We start from the raw sequence: 11,318 nt of genomic DNA, 5'->3' as shown, positions 1-11,318 counted from the left end.
CTAGCAAGCGCTTTGCTTCTAGGACCCACTCCCACAATCTCCCTGTGAAGCCGGCAGCACACTCTGCTCAACACATCACCGAATTCCCTGGAGCTGGAAACCAGTTCCCAACTCCGAGTTTTATGATGTGTGTACTCTATCTTTGGGCTGTCGGCTTCCTCTGGCATGCCTTCGGGCCGCATGGAGTTGAAAGGTGCCTGTGCTGGGTTACAGCTGGAGGCTCTTCACTGATGCCAGCAGGGCCGTCTGAATCCTCTCATGGAACAGGACTGATTCTGGCACCAAGACCTAAGGCAGTTTCAGTCCTCTCTGTGCTGTTTCTGGTAAAACCGATGCCACTCGAACAGGAAGGAATGGTTTCTTACCTGTAACTCCAGTTCTCTCGTAGGGGTATTTCCATGATAGTCATAAGCACTGAATAGTTCCGCGCGTCTGCGGGGACCCCGGAGCACTGATGTGAAGTATATTCTTAAGTGTAAATACCAGTCCTTTGGAAAAAGGTCTGTCAAACATCACTTAAGAATAACACTGTGCAGCCTATGTGAACAGCTACACAGGCCAAATTGTTGAAAAGAAAACAGCTGTAGTCTAAATTCACGTTCAAATACCTATTTATTCTAGAAATGTAATAAAAAATACATTCTCATACTTTATTTACACTTCTCATGAGAATAAAACAATGCAGGTCAGTGTAGCCCATAGGCTGCCATTATACAGAATGTAAATAGAGCTGTGCCTTTAAGAAAGTAAAGTCTTCCTGTATCCCATCATGCACAGCAAAAGGCAGTTGCCTCAGTTCTTTTTGAAGGCTTGTAACCTGACATGAAGGAACAAAACATTAGTTGGAGTACCAACATCGATACTATTATGGCAACCTTTTCTATGTCAACTCCACCGGGGAGGAGGGAGGGTTGCTTATGACTATCATGGGAATACCCCTACGAGAGAACTGGAGTTACAGGTAAGAAACCATTCCTTCTCTCGTAGGGGATTTCCATGTATAGTCATAAGCACTGAATAGACTAGCAAGCCCATCCCCATAACCGCGGTGGAGTAGACGGAATAATACTGACCAAAAAAAACAAGTCATGCAAATAAATTCTTAAGCAAGGCCTGTCCAACCTGCGCATCTGCCCTAGCGTCTGTATCAAGGCAGTAATGCTGTGTAAAGGTATGGACCGATTTCCAAGTGGCTGCCTTGCATATTTCTGCCAAAGGGATATTTCTCATTAAGGCCGCAGTAGCTGCCTTCCCTCTAGTAGAATGGGCTTTCGGCCTGCCACCAAGAGATTTGTTCGCTAACTGATAACATAACAGTATACATGAAACAATCCACCTGGATAATGATTGCTTAGACGTGCCCAACCCTGTTCTAACTGGGCCATAGTTAACAAAGAGTTGCTGCGATTTACGTAAGCATTTTGTCCTGTCCAAGTAAAATTTCAAGACCCTCTTTACATCCAGAGAATGCAGAGTTCTCTCGGCAGGGGTAGTTGGATTTTGAAAAAGTTGGTAATGAAATGGTTTGGTTCACATGAAAGTCGGAAACGACTTTTGGTAAAAATTTTGGATGAGTCCTCATCACTACTTTCGCAGAATGAAAGACCGTGTAGGGCTCTTGAGCGCAAAGGGCCTGGATTTCGCTGACCCTACGCGCTGATGTGATTGCAACCAGAAAGGCAGTTTTCTACGTGAGATGTTGAAGTGATGCTTTATGTATTGGCTCGAATGGAGGTAGCATCAGACGTGATAGGACAACATTCAGTTCCCATGGAGGAGATGGCCTCTTAATGGGAGGAAAGACATTTTTTAAGCCCTCCAGGAAGTCCTTGATAACTGGGATCCTAAAAAAGGAGGTTTGAGAGGGGCTCTTTCTATATGCCGTTAGAGCGGCCAAGTGCACTTTTATTGATGACAATTGTAAACCCGATTTTGCCAAACTTAGCAAGTATGGCAGGATAGTTTCCTCTCCACAGGATATCGGGTCAACGTTGTTGTCCAAACACCACACACAGAATCTTTTCCACTTGCATGCGTAAGCCGATCGTGTGGAAGGGCGCTTTGCCTCTCTTTGGATTTCCATACAGTCCTGAGGTAGGTTCAAGTGTCCATATTGCACTAGCTCAGGAGCCATGCTGCCAAACTCAATGAGAGGTTGGGATGAGATATCTGCCCTCTGAACTTTGTGAGCAGGTCCGGACGATGAGGCAGTCTGATGTGTGGCTTGAGTGACCGGTCAAGAAGGTCTGGAAACCACCATTGGCGTGGCCATTCTGGAGCAATTAGAATCATTTTGGACTGGGCATTGGATAGCTTCTGAAGGACTGCCGGTATCCGGGGAAGCGGTGGAAAGGCGTAAAGAAATGCTCCTGACCAGTTTATCCACATGGCATTCCCCATTGTCCCTGGATGGTAATATCTGGAGGCGAAGTTTTGGCATTTTTTGTTTTCTGGGGTTGCGAGAAGGTCTATAGGGGGGGTACCCCATAGTGCGAAAATGGAACGAACGTCGTCGTCGTATAATACCCATTCGTGGTTCTCGTCCATTACGCGGCTGAGAGCATCCGCTTGAACATTCTGGCTGCCCGGCAGGTGAGTTGCTACTAGCGATAGGTTCCTGGCTAGAAGCCAATGCCAGATTGTCTGAGCCTCTCTGGATAATATCCTGGACCTGGTGCCTCCTTGTTTGTTTACTTAATACATGGAGGCCACGTTGTCCTTCTGGAGGAGGAGAGTTCCCGTTTTCAGAGAAGGTAGGAAGGCCTTGAGCGCAAGATGGACTGCGCGAAGCTCCAGCAGGTTGATATGATAGAGACTCTCTCTCTCTCTCTCTCTGACCACTTGCCTTGGACTCGAAGATGATCCATGTGCGCTCCCCATCCGAGTAGTGATTCATCTGTTACGATGGTTTGACTTGGAGGCTGTTGCTGGAAAGGAATCCCCACCAAGAGATTGTTGGGTGAACACCACCACTTGAGGGACTGTAGGCCGTGGGGAGCAAGAAGGACTCTGCTCTCCCAATCGTCCATCAGTTGACACCATTGATCCTCCAGGCATTCCTGTAAGGGTCTCATATGGAGGCGAGCATTGGGAACGAGGTGGATACAAGACGCCATCGAGCCCAGTAGAGAGGCTATTACTCTTGCAGTGGTCTGTGGAGTTCTCTCTAGGTGTTTGCACTTTTGGAGAATCGATAATCGTCGTTCCTCCGAAGGAAACACCTTTCCTTGATTGGTATCTATAATGGCCCCTAAGTAATGCAGCCTCTGAACAGGCGTTGCCGTGGATTTCAGAAGATTGACTTGAAGACCGAGATTCTGTAGCAGCTGTTGCGCCCATTTGAAATGTTGTTGGGCCTCCAGATAGTTGGAGGCCTTTATGAGCCAATCGTCTAGATAGGGGTAGACAAATATTCAATGCTTCCTTAGATGGGCGGCTTCCACCGCCATGCATTTGGAAAAAGTTCTCAGCGCTGATTTGAGGCCGAAGGGTAGAACCGCAAATTGGTAATGACTTTTGCTGACGGTGAACCTTAGGAATTTTCGATGTTTCTTGCTCACCGGAATGTGAAAATAAGCGTCGCAAAAGTCTATCGCGCAGAGCCAATCGCCCTGACGAAGATGCGGATAAATTTAGTGCAAGGATAGCATCCTGAATTTCTCTTTGCGAATCCACTTGTTTGCTGCCCTTAGGTCTAGAATGGGACGAAGCTCTTGTTTGTCCTTCTTTGGCACTAGAAAATACCTCGAATAAATCCCTTTCCCGCGTTGATTGATCGGGACGGGTTCTATAGCTCTTTTTTGTAATAGAATAGCGACTTCTAACTGAAGAGCTTCGAGGTGGTGGCTGGCTGGTTTGGGTGGAACAGATGGCGGAGGACTGGTGAATCTGAGAGCGTAACCATGTCGCACAATATTCAATACCCAGGCGTCTGATGTGATGCGTAGCCACTCGTCAGGATGAATTGCGATCCTCACCCCCCCCCCCCTCGGGGGAAGCGAAGATTCAGGGCTTAGACGCGGGAGCCTGGTGAGTTGCCGGAGTTTGCGGCATGGATCGACCTCTTGTCGACTTTCGCTGCGTCGAGAAGGGCCTTTGATGTTGCTGTTGTTGCTGAGGACGTGAGGACATCCAGTGTGGTGTCTGATATCTGTGGGTGAAAAGCCTTCGCTGGTAGGGACGGAATACTTTTCGCTGTTCTTTTGGGCGTTCGATGCCTACCGCTTTTAAAGTGTCTAGCTCAGACTTCATTCTTGACATCTCGTCATCGGCATGAGAGCCGAACAAAGTAGACCCTGAGAATGGTAAATTCTGAATTCTCTGTTGAGCCTCTGGTTTGAGAGATGGCTATCGCAACCATGCGTGTCGTCTTAGCGCTACTCCATGAGCCTAGTTATGTGCCGCAAGTACCGAAGAATCAGCAGCAGCGCTTATTACTTGGTTGGAAACCATGGATCCCTCACCCACGACCTCCAAGAAATCTTCCCTTTTGTCCTTGGGTAGGTGTTCCACAAACTGCAGTATAGAGTCCCAAAGGGCCCGATCATATCTTCCTAATAAAGCAGTGGCACTGGCTGCTTTCATTATGATGGCTGCGGTAGAGCATACTTTTCGGCCTGCAGCATCGATCTTTCTGCTTCCGGAGGCGAGGAGGAAGACGGTGATGTAGAGTGTAGTTTCTTTGCAGCTACTATCACCACTGAGTCCGGCACCGGGTCCGACCTTAAAAATAGAGGATCTTGCTCCGGTGGGCAATACTTTTTAATAAGTCTGGAAGGAGCAGATTTCGTTGTGGCCGGTGTTAGAAAAATATCCATTGCTGGTTCAATAAGACCTGGGACCAGTGGAAGTAAAGGTCTTGAAGATGTCCTCTGGCGTAAAGTCTCAAAAATCACTGAGGTTGATGGGGCGGGTACCGCCAGCGGGATATTCAGTTTGGTCACCCCGCGCACTAGGACCTCTTGGAATGTATTCACGTCATCTATGGGGGACACTCTTGGGGACGGTGAGTCCGATAGGGTTGGAGAGTAGTCCCGTGTAGACGAAGAAGAATGCCTATGACGTGAATGTGGAGATCTACGATGGTGCCGAGAAGAAGATGAACGTCTAGAGGAATGTCTGGAATGTCATGGATTCCGCTGGAGTCCTCGGAACAGACTCTGAAGGGGGGGCCGGAAGAGGTGCCGTAGGTGTTACTGGTGTCTGCGGCAACGGCGGCTGTTGAGGAGAGAGCTGCGGCGAAGCTGGAAGCAGGATGAGTGAGGCCGAGGATTCTGAAGTGGTATAAACCCTTCTAGGTCTCTTTGACTGCCGCCTCGACGTCGACACACTCCTCGACGTCAAAGTACGGTGACGTCGGGTGCCTCTTGACGTCGATTCCCCTCGTCGCTGAGATCCTCTCGACGACTACCTTCCTCGCCGTCGATGCGATGACGGTGACCGTCTTCGGCAAGCACTCTCTCTCGACGTCGATCATCCTCGCCGCGTCGACGGCGAACCGGACCCAGATCTTCTCGACGTCAACCGCCCTCGTCGCGTCGACGGTGACCCAGACCTTCTCGACGGCGAGCGTTCACGCCGTCTCGACGGCGAAACGGCTGCCGACATCAAACAATGTTTCTTTCTCGCCGGTGAACCGGTCCTCGACGGCGAGCATGTTGGCGCCGTTCCTAGTCTAGACGTCGATGCCCTCGACGTCGTCAGAGACCTATGCCGTTTCTGAGCAGGTCTGGCCGAAGTTGCAGAGGAAACAGGGTGAGCCCTGGTAGAAGACTGACCTTCTCCTCGCTCTGTGGCAGACTGACCACTTCTTCTCCTGTCCTCTCTTGCTTGAAGTCGAATTTTCTCCCTATCGCGAAGAGTCCTACTGGAGAAAGTTCTACAGATGTCACAGGAATCAGGTTTGTGGCTGGATGGAAGGCAAATTATACAGACCCGGTGTGGATCTGTTTTAGCCTTTTTTCTGCCACAAGAAAGGCATTTATCAAAAAGTGAAGGCATTTCTAAAATAGAAAAACCTTAAATTTCTGTCAGAATTTGACAGAAAAGATTAGCAAATGTTCACTCAATATTAAAAACGTCGAGTGAAATTGAAATTCAAAAGATTTTTATTGAATTTCTGTCAAAAACAGCTTTGTGAGGTAGAGCTCAATGCTTCAGGGTTCTGTCAGAAGGAGCCGGAAAAAAGAACTGAGGCAACTGCCTTTTGCTGTGCATGATGGGATACAGGAAGACTTTACTTTCTTAGAGGCACAGCTCTATTTACATTCTGTATAATGGCAGCCTATGGGCTACGCTGACCTGCATTGTTTTATTCTCATGAGAAGTGTAAATAAAGTATGAGAATGTATTTTTTATTACATTTCTAGAATAAATAGGTATTTGAACGTGAATTTACACTACAGCTGTTTTCTTTTCAACAATTTGGCCTGTGTAGCTGTTCACATAGGCTGCACAGTGTTATTCTTAAGTGATTTTTGACAGGCCTTTTTTCAAAGGACTGGTATTTACACTTAAGAATATACTTCACATCAGTGCTCCGGGGTCCCCGCAGACGCGCGGAACTAGTCAGTGCTTATGACTATACATGGAAATCCCCTACGAGAGAACTGATCTCCGAAATGGCACCGCCACAATGCTGCTCGAAGAAGGCAGTGGCTGGAAGGTGCTGAGCCACCCTGGACGTGCCAACCTTTGGCAGACCCACCCTCCCAGACGGAGGTGATGATGAAGAGGACTATGGCCCATGGATGATAAATCTTATGAGGAGGTGGTGACGCTAGTGGTCTGGACATTTCTCTAGGCTCTGGCGTGGTTTCTCCTCCAGGCTCCGCCACGAAGTAGCATTATTCACTATGGTGATGAGGAGTCCCTTGACCTGCAGCTTGCATCTGTCGAAGTCCGGACTAACGTCTTGACTGAGATGCTTCAACTGGGGGTAAGCTCTCTGGAGCTGTATCTCCCCCTTTAATGAGACCCTCCCCAGCGTTCTTCTGGGGGCCTGGCCCAAACTCTGCAGAGGGGCTCCCGGGCACAGGATGATTGCCTGCTGCCACTGTCTTGCCCCTGGAGACCTGCCCTCCTTCTCCCAACAGCCTGGTGGTGCAGGCCTCGACAGTCAAGCTGAACCCAAGTGCATTTCCCTAGCACACGACCAGATAGGGAATCAAAGAGGCTGGGCACCTAGCATTGCAGTTGGTGAACACAGCATGCTTCATGGGCCAATACATGAACTCATACCATGTGGGACACAGTTGTGCAGCTGCTGCCCATGGAGGAGGGCCGGGCCATCTTGAACCACACACTGATAGTTGAGACGCAGCGACGTTTACCATTCAGTGTGGACTGGACACCACTGACTTGCTAGGTAGGCTCATGGCTTCAAAGGGTGGTACTCCTCCGTTGTGTCTGAGGTCAACTGGACTTTCAGGGTATGTCCAATCTTCCCTGACACACAAGCCTTTTGATGGCTCCTGCCTTTTCGGCGATAAGGCTGGCACCTCGCCTGAGCGCTTTTAAGGGAAGTCGGGTCACTGCCATCTGTAGGCCTCTCCTTTGATCCGGAAAACAGCAGTTCTCCTTTCGCCCATTCCGGGAATGCTGCCACAGCTTCCAAGCACCAGCAAATCTAGCCTTGTCCCCCAGGCCAGCAGGGGACCCAGTCTTTTTTTGGTCAGGGACGAAGACCCCACAGATTAAATCGAAACCACGCCCAGCCTACTGTTCAGTCCCCCATCCTTCTGGCTGCCACAGCCTCTAAACCTCTCTACTGAGCCCTCAACTCAGCACAACTGTTAAAAATGGGTTCTCTAGTTGGCAGTCGGTTTGCACCCTGTCCAAGTAGGGACCCTCACTCTAGTCAGGATAAGGGAGATACCCACTCAGATAACCTCTGCTCACCCCCTTGGTAGCTTTGCTCTTGAGAAGCCTGACTGCTTGTGCCATGTGTTAAGCATTTGCACATAACACACAGTAATAAGTGAAAACACTACAAACTGACACCACGCAAGTTTTAGAAAAATAGAAAATATTTATCTATATAAAACAAGACCAAATACGATTAAATTCCAACATACAGTAATACAAATGCAAGATTTACTCAAAAATACAGTTCCTTGAAGTCGCTAGCTCCACCTGGGGCTATCATGGTGTTGTGATCAACAAAACCAACAGTTCAGGCCGGCCGTGGCATTGCGGGCCAGCTACGGTGTCGGGAAGACCCACAAACAGTACATTGGATTTGCAGGGTGTCGTGATCCTCGTGGTGAGCTCCGGAGAGCGGTGTTGCTGATGTCGCAGTGTCGGTGCAGGAGTCGTCAGGCCCTTGAGGTCACACGCATTGCGGATTGAACTCCAGGCTGATGAAGTCAGGTGCACCTGCGTGGATGGCGTTGGGGCTGCGGTGCGAAGCGGGGCGATGTGATGCGCGGTGCAGGCAGCGGCTCAGTGACGCCATCCAGCTGCGGTGTGAAGCAGGGCAGTGCGACGTGCGGTGTCCACAGGTCACGGTGCATGCAGGGGTGTAGTTGCTGAAGTGCTGTCATCAGTAGGCCCAAGCCAGCGGTGCGGATCGGACGGTACTTTGTGACCCTCACGAGCGGTGTCCACAGGCCACGGTACAGGCAGGATGCCTGGTGACGATACAGGAGTCCACGGTGCTGGCTTTGGTGGACCGGAGCTGCTGTACGGGACAGTGCTTCGTGTACCTCATGAGCGGTGTCCACAGGCCATCGTGCAGGCAGTGGTGCCGGTGTCCGCATGAGCGACGACATCGGGGATGCCCAGGCTGCAGTGTGAGCAGGCGATGCCAGAGTGCAGGGCCCACAGGTCGCGGTGTGAGCAGCGGCTTGGTGAAGTTGTCCGATGTTGGGGAGACCAGGGTCGCGGTGCGAAGCGCAGCAATGCGACTCCATATGGCGTCAGGAGGTCACGGTGCAGGCCAGCGGTATCGTTGGTGGGGTCACGGTGGCTTCTCCTCTTGAACAGCACAAAACACACCGTTCCCAGTGCTGCAGGTCGAGGAAACTGAAGTCTTTGGTGTCCCTCAGACTTCCAACAGGAGGCAAGCTCTACTCCAAGCCCTTGGTGAATTTTCTCAAGCAGGACACACAACAAAGTTCACCCTTTGCACTCTTTTCAGGCAGAAGCAGCAACTGCAGGCCAGTCCAGCAAAGCAACACAGCAAAGGGACAGTACTCCTCCTTCAGTTCTTTAGCTCTTCTCCTGGGCAGAGGTTCCTCTTGATTCCAGAAAGATTCTAAAAGTCTTGGGTTTTGGGTCTTCTTCGTATACCCAGTTCTGCCTTTGAAGTTGGCAAACTTCAAAGTAAAGCCTCAAGTGTGTGCAAGATCCCTCCTTGTCCAGGCCAGGCCCCAGACACTCACCAGGGGGTCGGAGACTGCATTGTCTGAGGGCAGGCACAGTCCTTTCAGGTGTGAGTGACCGCTCCTCCCCTCCAGCACAGATGGCTAATCAAGATATGCAGGCTACACCCCAGCTCCCTTTTATATCACTGTCTAGAAGAGAGGTGTTAACAGCCCAACTGTCAAACTGACCCAGATGGGGAATCCACAAACCGGCAGAGTCACAGAATGGATTAAGCAAGAAAATGCCTACTTTCTAAAAGTGGCATTTTCAAACTAACAATCTAAAAACAACTTCACTAAAAGATGTATTTTTAAACTGTGAGCTCAGAGACCCTAAACTCCTCATTTTTATCTGCTCTCAAAGAGAATCTGTACTTTAAGGATATTTAAAGGCAGCCCCCGTGTTTACCTATGAGAGAGAGAGAGCGGCCTTGCACAGTGAAAACCGAATTTGGCAGTATTTCACTGTTAGGACATATAAAAGACACGTATATGTCCTACCTTAAACATACACTGCACCCTGCCCATGGGGCTACCTAGGGCCTAACGTAGGGGTGCCTTACATGTAGTAAAAGGGAAGGTTGAGGCCTGGCAAGTGGGTGCACATGCCAAGTCGAATTGGCAGTTTAAAACTGCACACACAGACACACCAATGGCAGGTCTGAGTCATGTTTACAGGGCTACTAATGTGGGTGGCACAACCAGTGCTGCAGGCCCACTAGTAGCATTTGATTTACAGGCCCTGGGCACCTCTAGTGCCAGTAAATCAAATATTCCAATCATGGATAAACCAATCAACAGTAGACTTTACACAGAGAGCATATGCACTTTAGCACTGGTTAGCAGTGGTAAAGTGCCCAGAGTCCTAAAGCCAACAAAGACAGGTCAGGAAACAAATAGGAGGAAAGAGGCAAAAAGACTGGGGATGACCCTGTAAAAAGGGCCATTTCCAACAACAGCAGGCACCACCTGCCCCAGTGGCAAGCGCTAGCCTCTGGGAAGTGGGTGCTCCAAATCATACAATGGGATTATAACTTTAATTTCTGGAAGCACTGCTGCCCTTGTCATCATCCTTAGAATGGCTGATGGAGGACTATGTCTTTGTACATCATCAGGAAATGTAGGTTCTATTGGCTTAAGAAGCCATTGAGAGGCTACTTTCTGATGGCAAAAAAGAACGGAGGCTTCCATCCGATCCTAGATTTTCATCCTCTCAACCCCTTTCTATGGAAAGAGAAATTGAAGATGCGCACATTGGCTCAGGTTGTCTGCCGTGGATCCCGTAGACTGCATGGTAGTGCTGGACCTCCAGGACGCATTTCCACATTCCCATCCTCCAGGATCATAGGCATTACCGGTGGTTCACTGTAGGCCAGGAGCTTTTCCAGTTCGCTATGGCCCGATTTGGCCTCCTCCGTGCCCTTCAGGAGTTCACTAAATGATGGTGGTTGCAACACATCTGCCGAGGTCAGGGATTCCAGTCTTCCCCCTTCTTGGTGTTTGTCCCAGGCAGTCATTGCCCACCGCCAGGAAACTGCAAATCTTCGTCTTCCAGTGGGGTTCACTATGCATATGCCAAAGTCACACCTGACTCTCTCAGACGCTCCTCTTCATGGGAACCCTTCTGGACACAATGCAGATGTGCTTACCCAGAAAGTCTGGGGCATTTGGGCTGCAATCCCGATGTTTCAGCCTCAGTCTTGGATCTCAGTGAGACTCTGAGGTTGCTGGGTCTGATGACTCCCTGAGTCCTGCTGGTGAAACCTGCCAGGTGGCACATGCAAGCTCTACAGAGGGACCTGAGGTCCCAGTGGGCACAGCACCAGGGGAATCTCTTCATCCTTGTCTAGATCTTGTGGGAGGCTGCAAAAGGCTTACAGTGGTGGTAAATGAACCACGATTCAATCAATGGCAGACCCCTCTTCCTTCCGCACACAGAGTTGCAAGTGGTGA

This window comes from Pleurodeles waltl, chromosome 10 (genome assembly GCF_031143425.1).
Source record: "Pleurodeles waltl isolate 20211129_DDA chromosome 10, aPleWal1.hap1.20221129, whole genome shotgun sequence".
In the NCBI taxonomy this organism is placed as follows: Eukaryota; Metazoa; Chordata; class Amphibia; order Caudata; family Salamandridae; genus Pleurodeles; species Pleurodeles waltl.
Note: the sequence above shows the minus strand (reverse complement) of the source record.